We start from the raw sequence: 27,983 nt of genomic DNA on the forward strand, positions 1-27,983 counted from the left end.
CAATAATCCCAAGTTTCATTAAATTATTTACATAAACATGCGAAATATTGGCATTTCTATAAAAAAAAAACGTCTTAAAAGTCTAAATTTCCATACAAAATACATTACTGGGCACTGAGTGCCCACGTCACGAGATTAAGTTGTACAGCTATGTCACGGTTCTAAGGTTAACCAGCTGGGCAGCGGCATCTTCTCAATTAAGAGACCGGACATTCCAGGTGTATGTCCTCAAATCGTAATCCTGAGTAGGGATGGTTCGCCTTTATTTTGGAGTTGTTTTATAGGCGCTTTTGGTTATTGTGAGTCGCTAAGTGTCTGAGAAAGTGTGCAGTTCTTGGTACCAGGGAAATTATCTTCGGGTTTATTCCAATAAGTATTGCCGTAAGTACGTAGGTTGCCATCTGGCGACTTACAACTTTATCATGAAGTTTGCAAACGAGCAATATTTGTGTTGCCTACAGTTACTTAAATATTAATTTCAGTCAAAAATTGCAATTAAATCGCGATCAATTTTTGGGGATGAAGCTAAATTAAAAACTAGTGATTATCGATGCTGTGGTGAATCCGATCGAGAAAGTAGATCACTACAAGACGAATTTTGTGAATGTCGCCCAAAATCAGTTCTTGTTCCAGGACCTATCGATGCTGTGCGCAAACTGATATTGCATGATTGTTATGTGAGCTATCGTGGGATTGAGACAATTATAGGCATTAGTGGGACCAGCATATATTCAATATTGCCAGAGCATTTGAATGTAGAAAATTTATTTTTCACTTAGCTTCCCACACAATTTGTTGATCGCTCAAAAAAGTCTCGTGCCGATTCTCTTCTTCTTAATTGGCGTAGACACCGCTTACGCGATTATAGCCGAGTTAACAACAGTCGTTTCTTCTTTTCGCTACGTGACGCCAATTGGATATTCCAAGCGAAGCCAGGTCCTTCTCCACTTGGTCGTTCCAACGGAGTGGAGATCTTCCTCTTCCTCCGCTTCCCCCGGCGGGTACTGCGTCGAATACTTTCAGAGCTAGAGTGTTTTCGTCCATCCAAACAACACGACCTAGCCAGCGTAGCCGCTGTCTTTTAATTCGCTGAACTATGTCAATGTCGTCGTCTATCTCGTACAGCTCATCGTTCCATCGAATGCAATATTCGCCGTGGCCAACGCGCAAAAGACCATAAATCTTTCGCAGAACTTTTCTTCCGAAAACTCGTAACGTCGACTCATCGGTTGCTGTCATCGTCCAAGCCTCTGCACCATACAGCAGGAAGGGAATTATGAGTGACTTATAGAGTTTGGCTTCTGTTCGTCGAGAGAGGACTTTACTTTTCAATTGCCTACTCAGTTCGAAGTAGCACCTGTTGGCAAGAGCAATCCTGCGTTGGATTTCCAGGCTGACATTGTTGGTGGTGTTAATACTGGTTCCTAACTATACGAGATTATCTACAACTTCAAAGTTATGACTGTCAACAGTGACGTGAGAGGAAAGTCGCAAGTGCGACGACTGTTTGTTTGGTGACGAGATATTTCGTCTTTCCCTCGTTCACTGCCAGACCCATTTTCTGTGCTTCCTTGTCCAACCTGGAGAAACCAGAACTAACGGCGCAAGTGTTGAGGCCGATGATATCAATATCATCGGCATACGCCAGCAGCTGTACACTCTTATAGAAGATGGTACCTTCTCTATTTGGTTCTGCGGCTCGAACTATTTTCTCCAGAAGCAGGTTGAAGAAGTCGCACGATAGGGTGTCGCCTTGTCTGAAACCTCGTTTGGTATCGAACGGCTCGGAGAGGTCCTTCCCGATTCTGACGGAGCTTTTCGTGTTGCTCAATGCCAGCTTACACAGCCGTATTAGTTTTGCGGGAATACCAAATTCAGACATCGCGGCATAAAGGCAGCTCCTTTTCGTGCTGTCGAAAGCAGCTTTGAAATCGACGAAGAGGTGGTGTGTGTTGATTCTTCTTTCACGGGTCTTTTCCAAGATTTGGCGCATGGTGAATATCTGGTCGGTTGTTGATTTTCCAGGTCTAAAGCCACGCTGATAAGGTCCAATCAGTTTGTTGACGGCGGGCTTTAATCTCTCACACAATATGCTCGGTAGAACCTTATATGCGATGCTGAGGAGGCTAATCCCACGGTAGTTGGCGCAGATTGTGGGGTCTCCTTTTTTATGGATTGGGCCTAGCACACTTAAATTCCAATCGTTGGGCATGCTTTCGTCCGACCATATTTTACGAAGAAGCATGCATGCTCCTTATCAGTTCTTCGCCGCCGTGTTTGAATAGCTCGGCCGGCAATCCGTCGGCCCCTGCCGCTTCGTTGTTCTTCAGGCGGGTAATTGCTATTCCAACTTCTTCATGGTCAGGCAATGGAACGTCTGCTCCATCGGCATCTCCTGGCGTTGTTCGTTCACTGCCATTCAGCAGGTTGGAGAAGTGTTCCCTTCATAATTTAAGTATGCTCTGGCCATCGGTGACTAGATCACCTTCGGGGGTTCTACAAGAGTATGCTCCGGTTTTGAAATCTTCTGTATGCAGCCGCATTTTGTCGTAGAATTTTCGAGCACTACTCCTGGCGGCCAGTTTGTCAAGCTCTCCATACTCACGCATTTCGGCCTCTCTCTTTTTCTGTCTGTAAATGCGTCTTGCTTCAAGATAGTGGTCCGAGTCGATGTTAGGACCTCGTCGCCAGGCACAATTTTGACATCGTGGCGGGGGCAGCTCTCATAAGCGCGTTCCAAGCGCTCATAGAAGGCATCTTTGGTCACATTGTCCTTCTCTTCCGTCGGGGCGTGGGCGCAAATCAGCGATATGTTGAAGAACCTCGCTTTGATGCGGATTGTGGCTAGACGTTCATTCACCGGAGTGAATGATAGTACTCGGCGACGAAGTCTCTCTCCCACCACGAATCCAACACCAAACTTGCGCTCCTTTATATAGCCACTGTAGTAAATGTCACAAGGACCTACTCGTCTCTGTCCTTGTCCCGTCCATCGCATTTCTTGGACGGCGGTGATGTCAGCCTTTATTTTCGCGAGGACATCAACCAGCTTGGCAGCGGCACCTTCCCAATGAAGGGTCCGTACATTCCAGGTGCATGCCCTTATATCGTAGTCCTGATTTTGTTTGCCATGGTCGTCATCAAAAGGGGGGTCTCTCATCCGAGACAGTTGGTAATCTTTCATTGGGGGGCTTTTTACGTGGCTGGTCCCTAACCCAGCGCACAACCCTATTTAGGGGATGTTTCGACTTCTCACTTTAGCTCGCCTTCGAACGGATGTTCTTAGGCTACCCAGAGGATACTTAGTCAAAGAACGGAAGTTGTGAGCTGCTTGAGCCATGTGTAAAAGAATCGTTTCTGGCCACTCCCAAGTGAATGGCGATCAGAGAACTTTTTTCACTTGCGTGAACTTCTACACATGACTCCATCCTCCTGTCGTGCCGATTGGAAGAGAGAAATTAAAAAAAAAATGTACGATAACGAAGTTTCGAAATACGTCTATGATAACATGATAGCTGATGAATCATGGATTTATACTTATGATCCCGAAAGTAAGCAGTAGTCGACTGTATGAGTGTTTCAAAATGAGTCGAATCCAACCAAAGCGGTTCGCGCAGGAAGCACTTTCAAGCAAAAGGTTGCCGGTTTTTGTGGAAATCCTGGACTTACAACCATACCAACAGAACTACACAGAACAGTAAACTATTTTTGTTCCAAGTGTCTTTCAAGAAATCAGGGAAACCAACTAACGAATACGGTACACTCTTCACCACGATCATTTGAGCTCTCAAACAACGACTAAAACAATTGCTCTTTTAAGTCATCCACCGTAAAATCTTGACTTAGCACCGAATGACTTCTTTTAGTTCACGTACGAAAAAGAAATAAAGTACAAGGTACAACGTTAAGAGGCGGTTGATACGTTCAAAACGCATGTTTTGGAGATACTTCAATCAGAGTGGCAAAGGTGCATGAATAATAACGCATATAAAAGTGAATAAATCTCAATAGATAATATTTTGAAAAACAATAAAGCGACTTTCGATGAATAATATTTGTTTTGGAAATATAAAAGACAATCTACGTTGTTGTGTTATGTACATATGTATATTGTCAGCTAATACCGCTGTTTGATGTTGCTGCATAATTAAAACATTTAGGCTTTGAAGTACTATTAGTACGTTTTTCTTTAAGGATTGTGGGACTTCTTTTATACGTAAAATTGTTTATTACTGCGGGACAGTTATCCAGGATAAAGGCTGTTTCCTTCATCCGTCAAGGTCAGTGTATATTTTATATATAATATATGTATATATAAAATATTTGGATTCCGATCATCTGGTTGACATTTTACATATTAAGGTATTATCCTGGCTTTGATTCTTATAAGTTGCACAAGTGTGAAATGTTCGGTCGCACCCGAATTAGCGCTTTACTCGTATCACTTGTTTTTTTTTACTATTTATAAATTTTATAGATCTCAGTTGCCTCTTGTAATGTATTAAATAATAATATAAATAAATAATTTTATATTCATCAAGTAAAACTGTGGTATATGTACATATGTATGTACGTACTTTTCCTTTTGCATTATTAATTTAGAGTGTTTAAGCACACAAATATATTACAAACGCTAACAGGTGTTAGCTGAGTGGTAATTTCGACTTAAAGAAATATTGAAAATATTTAGAAACACTAAAATGCAGGAAGTGTTCCAGTGGGTTCATTAAGGTATCATCATCAATCTTATGGAGTGAAGTCACCCGGATGTTATGTGATTGTTATATGGGGAATAAGTCAAGTTTTCGTCCAATTTTAGGCACAAAGATACACTGATATCGGAAAAATACGCTCTCTCAGTTTCATAAAGATTACTCATAAGTTGGCGGATATATGGGCTATAAATTCATTTCGAATTTGGAAAATCGGTGTGTTAGATGAAGTTGTGTTTTATAGAAACTAGCTGTGGTTGCAAACCGCTTTCGCTTATTTTCGCACTGTGAAATTAGAATGTCAGACGAAAGATGTACATATGTATACCAAACTTGGTTGAAATCGGTCTAGCCAGTCTTAAGACATGTGAATTTACCCAAAATTGGGCGGTGACACGTATATTGCCCAATTTTGACATCGGTTTTTTTAAAGTCTTGTCATACTATCTCGGGGGTAAAATTTAATGTCTCTTGTGTATTTCGTTACTGATTTATCTTACTTATAGTAGTTTTTATAAGTCTCGTTTATGAGGAGGAAGCGGAGTTACCATCCGATTTCATCCATTTTCACAGTGTCGGTAGGAATTCCCATAATATTTGTGCACAACAAATTTGTTGTTGTAGTTTTAGTGATTTACGAGATATCTACAAAAAACTTACTTGAGTGTTCGGTCACGCCCAATTATTCAAACGTGCCCCTTGCTACTGAGATCACCTATGCCCAAAAAGAGTTGTATATCTTAATTTAATGCTTACTTATGACACATTATTTGTTTTCAGTTAATGCCATTTGGTGGGCGTGGCAGTTGTCCGATTGCGCCCATCTACAACCGCTTTGTGAACAACCCATCATACTATATACTATACATTGTAAGTAGCAACATGTTGCAGATGGACAAAAAATAAGACGGGTGCATATTCCATCAGCCCTTGTCTCTTGATTCACTGAACTATTTCAATGTCGCCGTATATCTCATACAGCTTACCGTTCCGACGACTGCGGTAATCGCCGCAGTGACGTCCGAGCCAAGGCGCGAATGCGATGACTGTTTTTTTTGATGACAGGAGAAATTTCATCTTGTCCTCTTTCATAATCGTACGCTTCACTTCCTTATTCAGTGTGGACAAAGTTGGGCTAAACGAGCGGTCGTTGATCTATTCCACCATCAAAATTTCGGAAATAAGGCTCGCCATTTCCAGATGTTACGTTTTCCTCGCCGTTCAGCATTCTTTAGAAGTGTTCTCTCCATAACTTTGGTATGCTCTGAACATCAACCACTAGACCACAACTTTGGGTCTTACAAAAGTATGCTTCGGACTTAAAACTTTCCGTTAGTCGCCGCTTCTTTTCGTTGAATTTTCCAGCAATACTCCTGTCAGTCAGCTTGTCAAACTCTTCACACTCACGCATTTAAGCTCTTCTTTTTTTGTTTGCAAATGCGTCTCGCTTCCTTCTTCAACTAGGTTGTTCGCTTTCTCTCCACGGCGACGTGACAGTCCTCATCGTACCAGCTGTTCTTTTGGTGTTTACGAAAACCAATGATTTCGCTTGCCAATGTACGTAAATAAGTAGTTGGAAATGGCGTTCCACAGTTCTCTTATACCGAGTTGCCTATTCTCAGAGAGCGGAAGTGCAAGTCGAGTAGAAAACTGTTTCACTGGCAGTTGTGATAGAAGTTTAGATGTCGTATCTTCCCTGTCTTTGTTGGCGAGCGTTTTTTGCTGTACTGAGGCGGCTGTGAGTCGTTGTTAGCTCTTCGGAGCGTACGCACGTCCAGGACACTGGATACATAGCGTCAACACAATATTCACAACATGATCGATCTGGTTTCGAACTTTTTGATCCGCAGACAGCCAAATAGCTTCATGAATTTTCGTCAGCTGAACAGCGTAACCTTCCCAGTTTAGGGATTGGACTTTCCAGGTGAATGCCCTGAAATTATTACGTTTTCTGTGATCGTCATCAAAAGCAGGGTATTTCATCCGAGGCTATTATTTCTTATTCATTAAAAATGAATTTCCACGAGGGTCCCATACCGAGCGCATAACCTCGTTAGGCGAGTACATAAAGTTTTCTATACATTTATACAGCGAGCTATGGGAGCATTAGACTTCAGCGAACTCTTAAACCGAAAATGTCGAATTGGTTCCGCTGAAGCTTCCTCTCTTTTAGTCGTAACCTCATGCTCCACACGGGGTGGCTACCGCATCTTACACAAGGGTTGCTCACGTTTTCAGGGTACGCGGCGAGGAAACAAGTTAAGGAATTGGGCCATACGACTGTAACTGCAGAAGCATGACTATACCCCATTACACCCCTAAATTTTTACTATACACTAATTTAGACTGTTCTCACTGTCGTTGGAGATTTATAAAAAAAAAGCCGATATTAGCATTTTTTGTCGCCACAACTGTGTTATGTGGGCTTCGACAGCCTCACTCCTCATAGTTTTTTTTTTAACTTTTTACTTGAAATTGCTTTAATTGTTCATTTCTTATTTGTTTAATTTTTTCACTTTGATGGTTTGAGATATCTAAATCACCTGCAATAATGTGCTGTATTTCCTACCTGACAAACAGACTGAGTAATCCGTCTGTCAATCCTTTTGGAAATTTCACAAAGGGAGATCTTGAGTAAACAGTTACATACAGACGGAAGACCCGCCTTCAGTTCCAGTCCACGTTCCAAAGTCCTAACATCGACTCGGACCACTATCCTGTTGCAGCCAAGGCATGCACCCACATCTGTGCAGCGTAAAATGCTCGTCAACAAACACAAGAAAACTCGATGTCGAAAAGCTGCAATCACTGAAATCACAACAGACAGCTGAACGACTTTCTACTCGGCTTGGTTTTCGGAAAATGCAAAAGAACAGCTACTACGGTGAGGAGGGCCATGTCTCAGTGGAGAGGTCCCGAGAGCTAAGGAAGGTAGCAAGACGCATTTGTAGACAAACAAAGAGGGAAGCCGAAATGCGTAAGTATGAAGAGCTTGACAAGCTGGCCGACAAGGATGCTACGACTAACAGAAGGTGGCTTTAGGCCTGTTAAATCAGCAACTAACTAGATATTCACCATGCACCAAATCTTGGAAAAGACCCGGGAAAGAGAATCGACAATCACCGCCTCTTCGTCGATTTCAAAGCTGCCTTTGACAGCACGAAAAGTAGCTGCTTATATGCTACGTTGAGCAACACCAAAAGTTCCGTCAGGACCTCTCCGATACCAAACGAGATTTCAGACAAAGCGACTCTCTTTCGTCTGACTTCTTCAACCTACTTCTGGAGAAAATAATTCTAGCTGCAGAACTAAACCGAGAACTAAAGAGTGTACAGCTGCCGGCGTATGGTGATGATATTGACACCCTAGCCGCCTTGCTCAGGTACGAGGCCGACCTAAAACCTCTGCCGTACTTTGGGTCCGGCACCTGCCTGCATTTAGGTACAAACCACAGCCACCACGAATCTCCACAAAGGGCCAAACCCAATAAGCAGATTGGAGTAAACTCCAAGGGCAAACTGCTCCCCGTGGTACCAGGTTATAGTTTCTGGTGAGACTTTGTAGCTTTTGCTACTGCCAGTGGAGCTCCCTAAATCCCAAACTCAATGACTGGTGACATTTGTCGTTTCAACAACAAATGCCTTTATATTAGGAATTAATATAAAATATATATTATCATAACAAAAGGAAAACTCTATAAGTCACTCATTATTCCCGTGCTGCTATATGGTGCAGAAGTATGGACAATGACAACATCTGATCAGTCGAAGTTACGGATTTTAGAGAGCAAGGTTCTGAGAAAGTTTTATGGTCCTTTGCGCGTTGGCAAATGCGAATATCGCATTCGATGGAACGATGAGCTGTATGTGATATACAACGACATTGACATAGTTCAGCGAATTAAGAGACAACGTAGACGAAAACACTCCAACTCTGAAAGTATTCGACGCAGTACCCGCCGGGGGAAGCAGAGAAATAGGAAAACCACCACTCCGTTGGAACGACTAGATGAAGAAGGACCTGGCTTCGCTTGGAATCTCCAATTGGTACCACCTTGCAAAAAGAAGAAAACAAGCTATAACCGCAAAAGCGGCCAGTAAAGAATAAAAAGAATTTCTTCATATATCACATTTTTTGTAACAAATGAATTCAACAAGTGTTAATGGGGATTTTTTTTGTCAAATTGAAACTTTTTTAAGATGGGGATTGTGCTGTCAAGTGTTATGTTGTTATGTCCTTCATCCTGTCATTTCATTTCGGACGTGCCTTGATTAGAAGCAAATAGTCAGCGATAATAATTGCTTTGTGTTTATATTTTTAAACATATTGTTGAGTGCATTCATATAATCGAATTATTCAAATGTATACTATGTTATTTGTAAAAACATTTTTTGTGCATACGGATGATTTATTCTTATGTAACAGATGCAACTTGCTTTTAATTTCATTTATTCTATTTTATATGAAGGAAAAATACCACGAGCCAAACGAAGCAAATATAGGAACGCGTAGGAGGGAGTCATGTGTAGAAGCTCATGCAGGTGAAGAAAGTTCTCTGATTGCCATTCACTCGGGAGTGGTAACAAACGATTCTTTTACATATGGCTTAAGCAGCTCACGACTTCCGGTTTTTGACCATTGCATCCTCTGGGTCGCCAAAGAACATCTGTTTGAACTCTAGCTAAGGCGAGAAAGCGATCCATATATCCCCAGGGTTGTGCGCTGGGCTTGGGATTGGGAATTAGTTGTTTTCGAATCGGTAAGCCATTAACCAGGTCGATCATGTTGTGATGGACGGAAGACACGTCTCCAATCTTTTAGATGTGCGGATTGATAAATGTAAACTAACAAGCAATATTTTCAATTTATGAAGTAAAACAATATAAGCTGTAATAACAAGCTTTTTTCTTTTTTAAACTAAACTTAATTCCTAAGTATGATGATATTTGTTATTTTCTTAGATTCTTAAGAAATCTTTCAGTCAGTGCCAGATTTTTTTAGTCTCTCCTAGTTGTCGGGCTTCAGTACATACAGGATTTTGTGACCTTTTTGCATGTTTCGATACCGTTTCGCGAACCATTTTTAATTGAAGATCACGATGCAGATCCGAATTTCGTATGTACCACGGGGCATTTACAATTTTTCGCAAAACTTTGTTTTGGAATATTTGCACCGCTTCGATGTACAACGGTGCAGCGCATCATCATAGTTGAATTCCGTATGTCCAAATAGGTTTCAAAGTTTGATTGTAGACTATGATTTTATTTGATGTTGTTAAGGGTGATTTTTTATCGATCAACCAGTTTATTTTGTGGGATTTTCGTTTTAGTTGTGAAACTTTTTTTGTATATGCTCCTTCCAATTCAACTTTGCTTTATTTTTTAACGGTCGTAATGATGCAGGTATCATCTGCAAATGTGGCTAATGCGCAGTAGGCATCTCGCTAGTAAACAAAATGTATAAGAATGATTCCAGGACACTTCTTTGGGGTACACCTGTTTTTATCGTATGTAGTAGTAGTAATTTATGATTGTCCCGGCTTGTTTCTGAAGTAGCGATTGCTTAGGTGAGAGTCAACTAGATAGGTTAGATACTGTGGAAAGTGAAGTCGATTGTGGAATGTCGAAATCTAAATCCGAATTGATGAATTGGTATAAGTCCCTTTTCTTAAATTATGTTCTGAAGAATTCTTATGATTACGGCTTCAAGTTGTTTGGACAAAATAGGCAACAGTGAGATTCGACGATATGACGAGGCCTCATGCACGCTTCTGCCAAGTTTTTATACCATAATGAATTTAGATACCTTCCATGACAGTGGGTCGTATCTGAGACTTACGCAAGCGTTTATCATCGCGTAAGCTTTTCTATTGCTTTTCGCGTTAGATTTTTTAGTACATCAGCTGTCACCAAGTCGAGGCCGGGAACCTTTCTCGACTTACTTTTAATGATATTTCCCAATTCTTTATTTGTCGCTGGTTGGATTTCACCCACGTATTGCGATTCTTCCGCCTTCGGTAAAGTACCATGGTACGTTTTAATTAGTTTCAGATAAACTAAGATAGATAAAAAAACTACAGCATTTTCTTCGTCGCTTTTGGCCCAGAATCCATTTGTCTTTTTGAGGGCTGTATTCGACAATATAATACCTAACATCTTTTACAGCTTTCCAAAGGGAATAATCTGCATTTTCGCAATATAATTAGAAATGTAGAAGCGTAGTGAAATTGTTTAATTCTGTTTTATATTGAGTCAATCGATTCCTGAATAGTTTTCTCAAATGTATGAATTTCAACTTCTGAAATATCTTGTTTTGTTATACTTACTTCAACATCAATATTTTTGTCGAGCATAACTTTGAAATACTCCCAATCCGTATGTCCATTAGAGAGATAAGGAGGTATGCCGAACTCTTTTAGATGACCATTTAGGATGAGATTTACTGGCGAATGTTTCGAATTTAAGTCCCATCCATTTTCCATGGTAATGAATGTCTTAGATTTTTGTCGAGTGATGAAAAAGTTGTGTCGGTAGGCCAGTAAGTCGGCTTACCAGTAGACATAAAGTCGCATCCATTAAACAGCTCTCTCCCCGACGGTGTCGTAACTCTTGAAAACCATTCAAAGAGTTTTGCGTTAAACTCCCCACCCATGATGCATTTTCCATGGTGTTTTGGTATAAGTTCTGTGTACAAGTCCATTTTAATATTGTGTCTATATCGCGGTAATACTTATTTTTCCGAAACTAGATTCAACCGATATGGTCGTGGTTTGGAATTCTGGGACACTTATAGCATATTAATTTCTTCGTAATGGGGAATATTATCTCTGATAATTATGGCACTCTCCGATCTCGCATTGTAATTAGGGTGGTTCGAACAATTCGTCTTGTAGTTTCTGAATTTAACGAAAGTCTCATTGGTAAAATGGGTTTCTGATATAAGACAAATATAAATTTTGTTCAACCTGAAGTAATGAGTCTTATTCTTTTCTACGTTTGAGCAAGTCATTTACATTCCAGGTCATAATTTTTATCGGTTTCATTTTTGCAACTTACTTTTGCTTTGCTGTCGCTCTAGTTGAGTAAGACGTTCGTGGGTAAGTTTATTCTGCTTTTCTAGCTTATTAAGCTTGTCGAGAACAAACGAGAAATTATTGGTAATATTACATTTCGAATTGGTTTGGTTTGCAGGCGTATGTGGTTGAGCTTCAGGGTTTTCCAAAGTCCGGTTATACTTAAGCGTTTTGGTTGTTGGTTATGCGCTTTATTATTCTCGGTCTCGTTTTTAATTTTCGAAGTTGTTTTGCCATTAGTTAAAGTATTTTGGCGATAGTTCGGTAGGTTTTGCGCAGCTTAGAGTTGTGTCCCATGTCACGTTAAATAATTTCGACTATCTTGGAACCAGCATCAACCCCAATAACAACGTCAGCCTCGGTATCGAACGCAGAATACCTCTTGTCAATAGGTGATACTTCGGACTGAGTAGGCAATTGAGAAGTAAAGTCCTCTCTCGACGAACAAAAACAAAACTCTATAAGTCACTCAATGACTGTGAGACAGGGACGATGACTACATCTGATGAGTCGACGTTACGAGTTTTTGAGAGAAAGGTTCTGCGGAAGATTTATGGTCCTTTGCGGATTGGCCACGGCGAATACCGCAATAATAATTGGAAAACAATATAAACCAATTTTATTAAGATAACTCACATATTGTCTGTTATATGCGGTAAAAGAAAACTTTAGAATACCGTCCCAGAAATAAAATGGGTATGGTCGGACATAGCCGCAGAAAACCAATAGTTTTCCAGATTTGCGTTTAAAGTTGAAAAGTACCACTATTTAAATTACGTATTTTTTGGATTTAAAATTACTTTTACACTTATATTTTAAATTTTTATGTTCACTAACATTTCATTAAATCGTTTGTACACATTCTATGAACATAATATAGTGCAAAAATGGTTTTATATCAATATTAAACTTATTATTCAAATCTATGTATTTGACAACAATTAAAGGGTTACAGCCTGTCAAATAATCAGTGCTACCTTATCGACATCTTTTGTAAAGGAACTAAAATAAATAAAGAAAATATATTATACCCAAAAAGCATTTTTGCAGTAGTCTATGGCAAAAAATCTATTTATTACCCGCAAATGAGGTGTGTCAAGTTCGGCCGGGCTTCAAAAAAATAACCCTTGTCGGTCCAACACCATTGTGTGTCAAGTTTTTTTCGCGTAAAACTCCTGTTTTCGTTGGCGGCCTTCTGCCGCGCTTAAAAAAAAACCCTGGTCGGTCCAACACCATTGTGTTTCAAGTTTTTTTCCGCGTAGAACTACTTTTTGTGTTGGTGGCCTTCGGCAGCGCTTCAAAAAAATAACCCTGGGCTTATCAAGTTTTTTCGCATTAAATTCCTTTTTAATAATCTCCTTGCTATTGCATTTTTGTTAGCTTGTTGAAATATATTAGTATGGTAACACTGATTATTTGACAGTTTGCAGCTCTTTCGTTATTGTTAAGTAAATAGATTCGAACATTAAGTTAAATATTGAATTAAAACTATTTTTGCACAATATAATGTAAAATAAATGCGTACAAACGAATTAGTGAAGTGTTAGTGAACATAAAAATGAAAAATGTAAGTGTAAAATTAATTTTAAATCAAATACGTCATTCTAATAGGGGTAATTTTCAACTTTAAGCGCAAATATCTCGACTATGTACATATATATTTTTGATCTGGAGAACCTCCTCTATCCGACCATACCCTGAGGTAAATGCCAGCCGGAAACTCGACAAGTTTCCTATTAGGCATATAAGGCATATAAAAAATTATTGATCTTATTAGAAAAAAATTCTCTACGAGTTTCTATAATATATCTCACAAATTGACGGAATTTTTAATGAAAAGTTCGTAATATATATATATTTTTTTTGCAATATTTCTGTATTTATTGCAACAGGTTTTTGTTTTAAAAGCCAAAATTAGTTATAAAATCTTAAATCTATTTTAAACTAGACAAGCTCGAGCAAGTGATAGAGCTGTTATATACGCTCCTCTTCAGTTCGCAGGCATATTTCGTCTTTTAAGGCGTGTTTGATCGGAGGATTGTACTAAAGCATTAGCCAATAAGTTTGGGTGATCTCTGAGTTTAGATCTATATTTCAAAATGCTGTTCTTTCTTTACGATAGGAATTCCAAGATATTTATGAATATTTTCATTACGCATTTACCATGGCGAAAAAGTGATTGTTCGATTGGAACCTTTGTATTATATCAATATTAGTTGCACAGGTTGTAGCCCACTGGTGAATGCCATATGTAAGTACATATCCGTATATCTAAATCGCTTTTATGACCGCATTGTATAAAAGCACTTTGTTATCTAGGCTAAGTTTAGAGTGTTTATTTAAAAGCCAATTTAAATTCACTCTTACTTCATACAAGTTACTTTACTAGAAGTATGTTTTCTCCACCTGAGCCTTCTACCTAGGTGAATACCAAGATAAGTTACTTCGTCTGCTTGCTCTAAAATATTCTTCATTTTTACAGCCGAGCACCTTTTTGGTCTTACCGAAAGTGTAACATGCTTATATTTTTTTTTTTTTACATTTATACGCCAGTTGGCTAACCATTATTCGACAGAAATTAAGTAATATTATTGATTTTATAATGTTTTATTTGTTACGGCTCACTAAAGCAGTTGGTTGATCTGTTGTATATATTATGTATAGAGTTGGTCCTAAAACATTGCCTTGTGGTACACCAACCCTTATCGGTCGTTCATCAGATGTCAAAACTCCTACTTTAACCATAAATTGTCTATTTTGTCAATTAGCATTTTTGTAGTAATATTATCATGTCCTGGCGATTTAAGTCTTAAAAGACTCGAGTGACTCGTTAGCTGCGTTGGGTAAGCTGGACAGCTTAAAGTTGTTCTTTAAGCAATTAGGTTAAAATACCTTTTCCAAGTGATTAGCAAAACAATTAGCCTTTTCCTCGCAACTTCGAGCCCAATTTCCACCCAAGTCTTGTATAGGGATATTGGAGTCAATTGGTAGCTTCATGGAATTTGGGTTTTCCAAAGGGAATTTTGCTTGCTCGAATTTGGACACACCTTCTTATATACTTACTTCGCGCTTAAGCGCTTTTTTTAATTTACGTACTGCAGATTTCAATTGAAGCTGTGTGGAAAGGAGGGATTTACCTGCCATTCTCGTCTTGCACGCCTTTTTTCATTTACAAGCTTATCTGTTTCTCTATAAATGGATTTTCTGAAACCAATCGGTTTATAGCTTTTATTAGGTGTTGCTAAGAAGCTGCGTTAGTTATTGTTTCATTGAGTTCTCTCATGCTTTTGTCAATATCTCTTCTTGTATTTATGTATTTTGTACTAAATATGAATATGGTTACTCACGTATTTTTTATATTTTAGTCAATTCGTTTTATAAGATGTTAGACCCACTTTTGGATCTTCGAATATGGGTTATTCACATATCTTTATTAGTTCAGGAGAGTCATCAAAAGATAGGACATTTACCAACACTTGTGTTATGTGTGATTTATCTATATTTTTGAACACAGAAAATCAATTAAATCTTGTATTTTGTTACAATCATTAGGCCAATATGTCGGCTTACCAGAAAGTTATTGTGCCTATTGATTATAGTGTGATAGAGCTGTCGTCATTTCGTATTGACTAGTCGTGAGCCCCAATACATGTGTTTTGCATTGTAATCTCCACCTACTAGAAAATTATGACCTAGTGTTTCAAAAAACTCTTTGCTGTTCCACCATGTTCCTTTCCATCTGAGTAGTTTGTATCATACAGTCTAAATCCCGGTAAAAAGAAATTGTGTGCTTGAATTCCGACAGATAATTTCGTTTTTAAGTCTTTATATACAGGGCAACACCTATAGTTTGCATTGCTTCAACTGTAAGGTTAACAAAGCTATAAAACTCTATAGAACAAGTAAGGAAGGGCTAAGTTCGGGTGTCACCGAACATTTTATACTCTCGCATGGTAAAGTGATAATCGAGATTTCATTATACGTCATTTACATATTTTTCAAATACCGTATTTTTGTAAATTTTTATTCCGCTATCATCATTGGTTCCTAATGTACTATATATTATACAGAGAAGGCATCAGATGGAATTCAAAATAGCTTTATATTGGAAGAAGGCGTGGTTGTAAACCGATTTCACCCATATTTCGTACATGTCATCAGGGTGTTAAAAAAATATTATATACCGAATTTCATTGAAATCGGTCTAGTAGCTCCTGAGATATGGTTCTTGGTCCATAAGTGCGCGGCGCCACGCCCATTTTCAATTTTTAAAAAAAGCCTGGGTGCAGCTTCCTTCTGCCACTTCTTCCGTAAAATTTAGTGTTTCTGACGTTTTTTGTTAGTCGGTTAACGCACTTTTAGTGATTTTCAACATAACCTTTGTATGGGAGGTGGGCGTGGTTATTATCCGATTTCTTCCATTTTTGAACTGTATATGGAAATACCTGAAGAAATCGACTCGGTAAAGTTTGGTTCACATAGCTATAGTAGTTTCCGAGATATGTGCAAAAAACTTAGTAGGGGGCGGGGCCACGCCCACTTTTCCAAAACAATTGCGTCCAAATATGCCCCTCCCTAATGCAATCCTTTGTGCCAAATTTCACTTTAATATCTTTATTTATGGCTTAGTTATGGCACTTTATAGGTTTTCGGTTTCCGCCATTTTTTGGGCGTGGCAGTGGGCCGATTTTGCCCATCTTCGAACTTAACCTTCTTATGGAGCCAAGGAATACGTGTACCAAGTTTCATCATGATATCTCAATTTTTACTCAAGTTACAGCTTGCACGGACGGACGGACAGACGGACGGACGGACAGACAGACATCCGGATTTCGACTCTACTCGTCACCCTGATCACTTTGGTATATATAACCCTATATCTGACTCTTTTAGTTTTAGGACTTACAAACAACCGTTATGTGAACAAAACTATAATACTCTCGTTAGCAACATCACCCGGTGGATGAACCTCTAGCCACAATCCGCATCAAAGCGAAGTTCTTCAAAATATCGCTGATTTGCGGCCATGCATCGACGGAAGAGAAGGACGATGTGACCAGAGATGCCTTCTATGAGCGCTTGGAGCACACCTATGAGAGCCCCGCCGCGACATTAAAATCGTGCTTGGCGACTTTAACGTTAAAGTGGGCAAATAGGGTATCTTTGGCGCAACAGGCTGTTAATTCAGCCGCAATGGCGAAACATCCCCAAATGGATCGGGGCTGATGGACTTCACCGGGGCCGAAATGTTGTTGTCTATTGTACTAGATTCCAGCATAAGAAAATCCATCAAGCTATGTGGCTGTCTCCGGATCGAAAAAACACCAACCGGATCGATCACGTTATGATAGACGGCAGGCACGTCTCCAGTGTTTCAGATGTGCGTGCGCCCCGAGGCCATAACATCGACTCGGACCACTACCTTGTTGCAGCCAAGATTCGCACCCGCCTCTGTGCAGCAAAAAACACACGTCAACAAACACAAGGAAGATTCGAGAGCTGCAATCACAACAGACAGCAGAACGATTTTCTACTCGGCTTGCACTCCTGCTCTCTGAGAGCACTCGTCAACAACTCTGTATAAGGGAACTGCAGGACGGTATCTCAAACTCCTTACGTACAGCTGCAACCGAAACCATTGGTTTTCGGAAAATGCAAAAGAGCTGCAGGTAAGACGAGGAGTGATGTGTCGCAGCGGAGAGAAAACACACTGCCTACTTCGCAACGTTACGATCGACCACAACACATGCGGGATGGGAAAGATACCGAGCACAGAAGAGGCAAGCGAGACGCATTTTTAGACAGAAAACGAAAGAGGTCGAAATGCGTGAGTATTAAGAGCTTGACAAGCTGGCCGCCAGGGGTAATGCTCGGAAATTCTACCAAAAGATGCGGCGGCTATCAGAATGATTCAAGACTGGAGCATACCCTTGTAGAACCCCCAAGAGTGATTTAGTGATCGATACCCAAAGCATTCTAAATTTTTGGAGGGAACACTTCTCCAGCCTGCTGAATGGCAGTGAAAGTATAACGCGAGGGTAAAGCGAACCCAATTCCCCAATCGATGACGCTGGAGCAGACGTTCCATTGCCCGACCATGAAGAAGTTCGAATGGCAATAACCCGCCCGAAGAACAAAAAAGCGGCAGGGGCCGACGGATTGCCGGCCGAGCTATTCAAACACGGTGGCGAAGAACTGATAAGGAGCATGCATCAGCTTCTTTGTAAAATATGGTCGGACGAAAGCATGCCCAACGATTGGAATTAAAGTGTGCTATGCCCAATCCATAAAAAAGGTGACCCCACAATCTGCGCCAACTACCGTGAGATAAGCTTCCTCAACAGCGTATTGTGTGAAAGATTAAAACCCACCGTCAACAAATTGATTGGACCTTATCAGTGTGGCTTAAGACCTGGTAAATCAACAACCGACCAGATATTCACCATGAGCTAAATCTTGGAAAAGACCCGGGAAAGAGAATCGACACACACCACCTCTCCGTCGATATCAAAACTGCTTTCAACAGCACGAAATGGAGCTCTGTTTATGCCGTGATGTCTGAATTTGGTATCCCCGCAAAACTAATACGGATGTGTAAGCTGACGTTGAGCAACACCGAAAGCTCCGTCAGAATCGGGAAGGACCTCTCCGAGCCGTTCGATACCACATGAGGTTTCAGGCAAGGAAATTCTTTATCGTGCGACTTCTTCAATCTGCTGCTTTAGAAAATAATTCGAGCTGCAGAATTTAATCGAGCAGGTACAATCTTTTATAAGAGTGTATAGCTAGCTGCTGGCTCAACACCTGCGCCGTTAGTGCTGCTTTCTCCAGACTGGACAAGGAAACAAAGCAAATGGGTCTGGAAGTGAACGAGGATAAAACGGAATATCTCCTGTCATCAAACAAACACAATATCAATATCAAAATAATTATCATAATTTTATTTATATTAGCGATTGCAAATTTTTATGATGAAACATAGGTACATATATCCAAATGAAATTAAATAAGAGAATTCAGGAAAATTGTAAACAATAACTGGCATTAACAATGATACATTTTGCTGAATTTCTTAATCAAATCAACAAGATTCCGTTTGTCTAGTTGATTTGGTTAATAAATAAAAAAATTTGCAATATTAAACCATTTTCTTTGCTAATGAAAATGATACAAAACAGTATCACTTCATTCGATATATTTAACCCCTAAACCGACCGCATCAATACACCGTTTTACTATAAAACAGGAATCACACTGACAACTTGAAAAAAATTTGATATCGAACGACTTCGTAGATGGGAGTAGTCCGACGACTGCCACGCCCACAAAACTTAATTAAGAGCAAACCTGTAAAGCGACAAAACTAAGCACTACATTAAGATATAGTTAGAACTGTAATTTGGCATTGGAGATCTTTGTGGCAAGGGGCACCTTTAAACTGAAATTTTTGAGAAAGAGGGCCTGGCCCTGGCCCTGGCCTCTTATGTATGTATATGTATAATGTATATGTATCTCAAACCGGTCAAGCCAAAATAACCAAATTCGCTCAAGATGAATCTTATACGAATCTCTACCGACAGTGTGAAAGTTAATGAAATCTGATCATAACCTCGCTCACTCCTCATATAACGGTGCACTTAAAAACTTCTAAAAGTCCGATAAATCAATATCTAAATGCGCCAGAGACATAAAATATTACGCACGAGATGGTATAAAAGAACGTAATAGGAGCCGGGTTAAAAACTGAACCGCTATATTTTAGGTGAAATCACTTATCTTGGAATCTGCTTCAATTTATACTAAATTCGTTGCATTACATTATTTTAATATTCCTAAGTCACTCAAACTGGACGAAATCGCACTAGAAACACGCCTACTTCCCACCATATGACCAAAATTTTTTTTAAATCGAACATTACCTGTTCAAGCCCCTGTGTAGCGAATAAATGGACCTAGTACTACCTATAGTTGACTTTTGACAGAATATATGAGTCAATGTGTGAGATATAATAATTCAGAAAAAAATTTTCCTGTTAAAAGTGTCAGTGTGCTAAAAATAGGTTGAATCGGATCAATACTTCCTTCCATTAGTCTTCATATACAAAATTTTACAAAATACATACATTTTCGAACTTCCTAGTGACTAAATATCGGCTAATTTGTTAGTTATCTTAATACTTGTATAATTGAGAGCTCATAATTGTGTATCGTTGATCCAAAAATGGATGAAATAGGGCAAAAACTTGAGCAGCATATAACTATTATCAGGATTTTCGAACAGCCGGCTAACTATACTCCATATAATGTGGCTGAGGACGAACATGCTTCAGGATAGATTGATCGGCCTGGCGTTGCTGCACACGCATCTTGACATTGAGGTGACTGCAGAAGAAGTTCTCAAAACTTGGCCCACATGATTTTGTTTTGTGAAATTTTTCTATTTAATACACGAACTGACTACAGTATTTTACATTGCAGTAAAATATATAACTGCCAATTTAATAGAATTTGATATTAGAAGGTCAATTACAAATTTTTCCACCATGATATTAAACTGTATGAAGACTACTATATAATTTTTTCTTTTACAATCGCACCTAGTATATTAAATGTAGTATGTTAAAATACTAACAACAATTCTAGTCTAATTAATTAGGAGAAATACCAAAAAGCTAAATGTTAATGTCGGAAGGCTTCTTGCGTTTCAACCAGATTTTTCTACCAGCAGTTTCGATTATGCTGGAGGCTTTCATACGAGTACATTCATTAACGTGCTGTCTAAGCCTCAGTTCGTGAAACTTTGCAATTTTGGAGATTTAATTTACCACTGAATTCGTCACGGTGCAGGTCAGCAGATCTAACGTGCCAAGGAGCATTAACTAAAGTCCTTAGTACCTTATTTTGAAAGCGCTGAATGCTGGCAATACAGCTTTGACTTGAGCAGCCCCATAGTTGGACTCCGTAGGCCCAAACTGGCTTTAGAACTTGATCATATACTAACAGTTTATTTTGAATTGATATAGTGGATTTCCTGCAAACTAGGTGGTAAAGTTTAGCAAATTTCATGTCAAGCTCACTCCTTTTTTTTGACATACTCTTTCAGTGTAACTTAGCATCTAAGGTGATACCTAGGTACTTAGATTGTTATGATGAGGTATAGGAATATTATTTATATTTGGTGTCATTTAATTTGATGCGCCACTTAGCAATTGCGTTGATTGCTGTCTGCACTCATCGAGCAGATATTGAAGTTGACTTTCCAGCTGCTAACAAAGCTGTGTCATCCGCAATTGCTGCTGTCAAATAACTAGAGTCAGATGTGAGGTCACTGGTAAAAAGCAAATAAAGGATTGGCTCCAACACGCTTCCCTGGGGAACACCCGCTTCTATCGGTTGCAACTTTGAGTATGCATCCTCTTGTTTAATGCGGAAGTATCTATCTTTAAAGTAAAAAGCAATTATTTCTTAAAATTATTCGAGTAGCATGCATTTCAATTTGAGCAGCAGACTCGAATGCCAAACTTTGTCAAAAGTTTGAGACAAATCCAAGAAGCCGCCGTACAAACGTTCTTTTTATCAATTGTGTTTTCAACGAAATTAACAATTCGGTGTACCTGGTCAATTGTTGAATGGTGATCACGGAAGCCGAATCGATGTATTGGTATGAAGTGTTTATGAATGATTATCGGTTTGATCCTATTTATGAATACATTCTCAAAGCGTTTAGATAAAGCTGGCAGCAGCGAAATTGGTTTTTGTGATGTAACGTCGTGTACTGGTTCACCCGGCTTAAGTATCATTACACTGGCCTACACTCATTTTGGTGCCTAAGACTTTATACCTGATTTTGGATGTATTTTGTGAGTTGATACGAGAAAACAGGTCACATTTTCCATATCAGACATAAGAAAGAAGAAAAAAACATCTAGTAGCGGGAATGTGGCTCATCCCACCTACTATACCGACTGCTGATGCGCACAGAGATGAACCAAACCAAACAATTTTTTGTTGTAGGCCAGTGTAATTTGTTTATTCACATAAATTGCCAGAAGCCAATATTTGAAACGGCTGACCTCATGCAGGATAGTACCATACAAGCAGTGGCGTAGCTACAACTTCTTCGATATTAAATATATGTATAAAATTTAGGAACTAGAAGCCACGCAAATTCTGAGATTCCAAAATTCTCACAATACGGTTTTTGAGGAAATTGATAGTAAATTTACAAGACATCTTAATAAAAGCCATAGAAATCTTGTACACTTTTGCCCTAAATCTTGTACACTTTTGACACAATTTGCTGGAATTTTTACCGGAATTGGAGTTTTTAAATACCATTTTTGAAAATTTAGAGAAATAAAAGTATTTGTTACATTCAAAGTATAGGGTAACTGTAATAGTGACACGTCGCTAGACAAAGCTAGAAAAGTGTATCTTTAAGTTCTATCACTGCTTTTAAGAAAGATATAAGCCAAAATATATAAGACAAATTCAAAGACTGAAGAGTATTCGAGTAAAACTTAATATTTTTCATTGTTATTCAGATTATTACATTGTGAGTGTACAACTCTTTATCTTTTATAATAAATTTTTTAAAAAAATTTGTTGAAGTATTTTTCTGAATATTAGAAACCAGCGAAGATCGTTTTGCCGCCCCCAAGACGTTGCGCCCGGGGCGACGGCCCCCTTCGCACCCCCCTTTAGCTACGCCACCGCATACAAGCTTACATTACTTAGTGTATGCTAGGGCGTATGAGTGATGCGCAATGCGGTGGCTGGCAAGTGCTTGCATACATAATACACGGGGAAATTAAAGTGAGAATTGTAGGTAAACTAGAGCTCTCAGCTGACTTCTAGTAGCGGGAATGTGGTTCATCCTACCTACTATACCGACTACTGATGCCCACGGAGCTGCACCTAACCAAAATTTTGTTTTTGCAGGCCAGTGTTATGACTACTATATTTAATATAGTAATAATTATGTTTAAGTAAATGTCTATTTCCCTCCCAAAAACTACTTCTGGATACGCCGCAGTATTATAAGATATCAAATATATCGTAATCTATTGATTGAGTATGAAATGTTTTGTTAAAGCTGAAGTTATTTCTTTCTTCCTATTTAATTTACTGATACATATACTATATATCTGATTTTCTTAATTTTTCATCTAAAATAGCGGTTGAATATTTTCGTTTCGCTATAATGTTTCTTGCTGAAAGTTGTTTTGTGCGTTGACTGAAAATTTTTACAAGGAAATAGTTATAAGGGATAAGAGCGACTGTGAACAATTTATTACCCGTAGTTACATGTTGACCCAATTTATCGGGGAATACAAACCACTGTATATAGACGTTTCGATTTGCACTCACACTCGCGTGGTCGATTAAAATGAAAAAACAGTATATTCGGGAAGATTACAATATAATAATTATCCTTTATTTATACAAATGTTTTGTGCGATATTACATAAATTGTGGTGTTATTGAATTAATGTCCAATATCTTGGATCAATGTCGATCAGGGTCAAAGATAGCGTTGACGCGGCGCAGTATAAAATCGAATGTAGATGTGCGAACTGTATGTGACGAATGTGTCGAAGGAATTGTGTGTAACGAAGTGTTGTCCAAAGGATCGCTGCAAATCGGTGCGGGCGGAACGCTGTCGATCGGAGTTAAAAGTAGTGTTGACGCGGCGCAGTATCTAATCGAATGTCTTGTAGACGAATGTTGATGTGCGCAGTGTGTCGTACGAATATAAAACAAAAGCAGCGATGATCCAATCCTTTTGTTTGTTATTAGATAGTTGTCATCTGCTGTGGTGAAATCCGATTTGTCCCCCGATGTGGTGTATTAGGACATGTTGTTTTCAGATGTTGAGTGTGGTGTTCCTCTCAGGGGAGTTGAGTTGTGGTAGGGTGCGCCAGTTTTTCCCAGATAGAGTGGGGGAGGTTTACCTCATTTAAAGATACTGGGCCCCTAGGCAAATATTTTGCCTAGTATTACACGTATGTGTGATATATGCGATTGCATCTATAGCGGAGTACTTCTGGTAGAGTACCCGAGCGCGCAGAATACCTGCAAATGCTAAAAACGCCTTTGATTTTAAACATATTTGGTATGCATTTGCTTTTGTTTCCTTGATAGGCTTATTATTTATGGTTTTATTTAAATCTTCTTTACCATCGGTTTGTTAAACTGGCTGTTGATTATTTGCGTTTTCTGTGTTATCGCCAATTGTTGTAATTTTTTTATGATTGGCTTATTTAGGAAAGCGACTCCACGCTGGCTCAGGTGGGGCCAGAATGAGTGCTCCTTTGAAAACTTGCCCTGAGGTTAGGGCTTTTAAATGAGAGGGATCTTGCGAACGTGCAGTGAGTGAGCGTGAATTGAAATCGGCTTCGGTTCTTGTTAATACTATACATAATTGTTCATAGTTAATTTGAAGCATTTTATAGCTATAAGAAGAGCGCTTGATAGATGCGATAAGAGCGACATTTTATTTTGTAAGTGTAGGTGCGTCTCTGTATCGCATTGGGAATATGGTGACCCCTTAACTTTTCTTTTGCGTTTTTTCTCATAATTATAAAATTTAGCTATGAGGCAATATTGAACGAAATGTCTCGATTTTTTGACTGTCTGGTATTTACAATTGAAGATATAAGCGTTATTATTTACATTTTGCATATTGAATTAGTAATTAGATTGTGGTCGTGGCATCGCTTTGTGCAATATGGATATTCAGAAACCGTATTGGCTTTGTATGTGGGGAATAGTTTACCCATCGCGGTATTTATACATATATGCGAAATTTTAGTTCGGTTTCATTTGTTCGTCCCATAAAACTTGCGCCAGTAATCATAACGGGTGAAGGCCATACTGGGTGGTCGAAAGTAATATATGTTTGAAATTTTATTGTTGGAACTGTATTCTGGCTTTATTTTATTGCCAATATGTGGGGTGTTAGACAATTGTGACTCTAATGGTAGTCGTACGACGTACTGGCTGTTATTTGATCGCATAGTTATGGGGTTAAGTTTCCTTAAATGTGAATTTAGGTATTTGTTTTTATTGTACTCAACTTGAGTTGGTATGGTGCTGACTAGTTCTGAAACTAGTCCACTTTATGTTTCGCTGTGCAGCGTTTGAGATTTTTGTGCGTTTGAGCAGCATGTTGTCTCTTGGCAATTTTTCGAACTTTGGGTTTCGCGATTTGCTTTTGCATTTAACCCTGTGGTTCTTTTTGTATAAGCGCTTCTTTGGCGTGAGGTGGGGTATGTGCTATAATGAAGCATTGAATAGTGTCTTTTATTACAAAATAAGCAATTAAACTTGCTTTTGCAATTTTTTAGATTGTGTGCATGGAACAAGCAGTTTGTACCGAGTCTTTTTGATCTGACAAAGTTGTCACTTTCGTTACTTTTTATGTTTTTAAACCTCTGGCAAGATATAAGTTTATGCCCTCTTTTACATCGTTCGCATGACGTATGTTTTTTCTGTGCGGATGTGAACGATAGTGTTTTGTAAAAACTTTTGTTTAAATTTTGATTGCTTCTAGCTGGGGGTCTATTTAAGCTTTGATTTTGGTCTTGTTTAGTGTTTTTAGTTTTGACTATTTTTTCTACGACCCTTTCCGGAATTTCATATTGCGTAGTCGGAAAATCTTTCATTTGTTGCCACGTTGGGCACTTCTTTCGTGATGAAAGCGATTGCTCCCACAAAAGTAACGATTTTTCTGGTAATGCGGCGGTACAAACGTTTACCAGAATTGGGTCCCAACTGTCTGTGGAGATATTTGATGTCGATAGAACCGACAAACAATTTGAAACAGTGGATTCTAATTTGATGAATTCTACACTTGTTTCTGTCTTAATTTTTGGCAAGTTCATTGGTGTCGTTACTTGCTTATCGACCAGTATTCTTTAATTTTCGAATCTTGCTTTTAGAGCTTTCCAAGCCAAATTGAAATTATCGTCATTAAGAGCGAACTGTTTTACTATTATGCATGCTTGGCCTTTGGTTTTTTATCTGAGGTGATACAATTATTTTGCTTTTGATAGTTGCGGATGGTTGATGTAAACGGCTGTAAACATGTCCCGGACATAACCTCCATAAAATGTTTCTGTGTCACATGCGGGCACCCCGAGAGACAAGTTCTCTTGAAATTGTTGCATTTTTGGCAGCTCTACTCTCGGATGTGGAGTAGGTGCAATTGCTTTTATTAGCTTTTATTGATCGGAGATCATAGCTTTTGTTTCTTCATATTGGTCTAAGCAGTTTTCGTAAATATCGTAAGCCGATAATTTAAAATGTTTGTATTTATTTTTACTTGTTTTTTCATTCCATGTTGTTTAACCGTTTCGGGACGATGGGGATGTTTTTATCCCGAAGAAATTCAAAAAATCGTATCTGTCACAATATAGAAGCGATTTGGTTCAAAACAGTCCCAAATCATTCATTATACTCTTCTCTACAAAAACAACAATACCAGCTGTTGGTTGGAGTCATCAGTTTTTTATTAAATGTCATTTTCTTAGACACGTTCTTGCGTAGATGGTATTTGTTTGAAAAAAGCATAGAAAATAAGTTATTTTTAATTGAATTATAGTTACATTTTGTGCAAATAGTGCTAATCTATTGAAATAAAAAGTTTAGAATAAAGAATAACTTATTTTCCTTGTAAGAAGTCAAGGTAAGTTCCGTGGGAAGAAATCATCCCAAGTCTGTTTATTTGTGGGATATTATTATCCCATACGTGCTCATGTACATTATTTTACTTAGAGAATGGAGACCACGCAGACTGGGTGTTACACAAATTCAGAACTTTTTGAATGAATCGAGTGATGAGGATGATCTGTTTGCTGATAGTGGTTACGCATACAGTCCCAGTGAAAAAAGCAACATTGATTCAGAAGATGGAGAAAACACACAGCCCGGCAGAGCATAGGATGAAGAAATAGAAATTGATCGTGGAAATGAAAGTGCTATGAAAATGAAAGTTCTGATGATGAAATATACGAAGTTGAACGTTTGGAAGAAGATAATGTGAATGAATGGCCTGATGATATTATAATATGGACAGACCCACAACCAACATTCAAGCCCCGATTCACTATTAGCCAAGAACAAATCATTAGTAATGAGGGGCGGGGTGCTATAAGGCAAACGGTAATAATGCAAATTTGTGTTATTTCCCACTTGATTGTGAAATAACGCAAATTTGCAATATTTCCTTCTATGTTGAGCAATAACACAAACTAATAAATTTGACAATTGAGCAATAAAGCAAAACACTGCACATGGCAACCCACATGCGTTTGATAAAATTATATGCAGCTGGTAAGCAGTAAGTTCGAAGAACATCTGTTCTAATAGGTAATTTAGCCAGGTGTTTCTTATAATACAAGAATAGAATATATCGGACAATTGAAAATTTAGTGATTATTGCGAAATGGAGGAGGAAAATATTTTGGAATACAAAGTAATAGCTGGTTTGAGGAGAACCAGCAAACTTCTGTATGTGGCAAAAGAGGAGCACATATATAGATTCCAAACAAGCAAAGGCGGCATTAAATATTACTATTGCTACAACAAAAATTGCAAAATTGGTGTGGCAGTTGATTTTAGTAACACAAAATACTGTCGGAAGATTGGTAAATTATATGCCTATCAGCATGGTCCACAAACTGAATTATTAAAAAAATTAGAAGCAATAAATAATACTAAAAAGGAAGTGGAAGAAGCTCCAGTAAAACGAACAAGCGTGCGTGAAATTTTTGATAACAGTTGTAAAAAATTTAAAGAAGCGTCGCACTCATTACAATATGGTACGATGCGCAGACAGTTATTTAATATTAAACAAAAAACATTTCATTTTGGATTTTGAAGAAATCATTAAAGTATTAGGAAATGAAAAAGTGTATAAGCAGTTTGGGATTTCGCGTTTTGAGAAGGATGAGAGCGCTTTCTATATTGATACAGTGATCACAACCAATTTTTCCTATTCCATATTTGTGTCACCTACAATTACGAATTCTTTGCGTTCCAAAAACTTATCTGAGCCTCGTACCTATATAATCGATGCGACATTTAATGTGATTCCCGTATCGAAGCAATTTAAACAGCTTCTCATTATTCACATCATCCTTGCAGACCGCGCCGATCCCCCCTCTGCCTCCCGCCCCCCAAGAATTGTATTGTTG

General features: G+C 38.7%; 1 protein-coding gene across 2 annotated transcripts in view; it reads left to right on the plus strand.

Annotated features, from left to right (window-relative positions):
* The window catches only part of LOC126766444 (uncharacterized), a 68,097-nt gene that overhangs the window by 19,081 nt on the left and 21,033 nt on the right, over positions 1 to 27,983 (plus strand). The window contains exon 2 of one of the 2 annotated variants that reach the window (XR_007668872.1): positions 9,181 to 9,639. The exons of the other annotated variant lie outside the window; for it this stretch is intronic. The gene's annotated coding sequence lies outside the window, so the exon portion shown is untranslated. Of the gene's footprint in view, positions 1 to 9,180; positions 9,640 to 27,983 lie in introns of those variants that run through there. 2 annotated transcript variants of the gene reach the window in all.

The sequence above is a fragment of the Bactrocera neohumeralis genome, unplaced genomic scaffold (assembly GCF_024586455.1).
Source record: "Bactrocera neohumeralis isolate Rockhampton unplaced genomic scaffold, APGP_CSIRO_Bneo_wtdbg2-racon-allhic-juicebox.fasta_v2 ctg1231, whole genome shotgun sequence".
Taxonomy (NCBI): Eukaryota; Metazoa; Arthropoda; class Insecta; order Diptera; family Tephritidae; genus Bactrocera; species Bactrocera neohumeralis.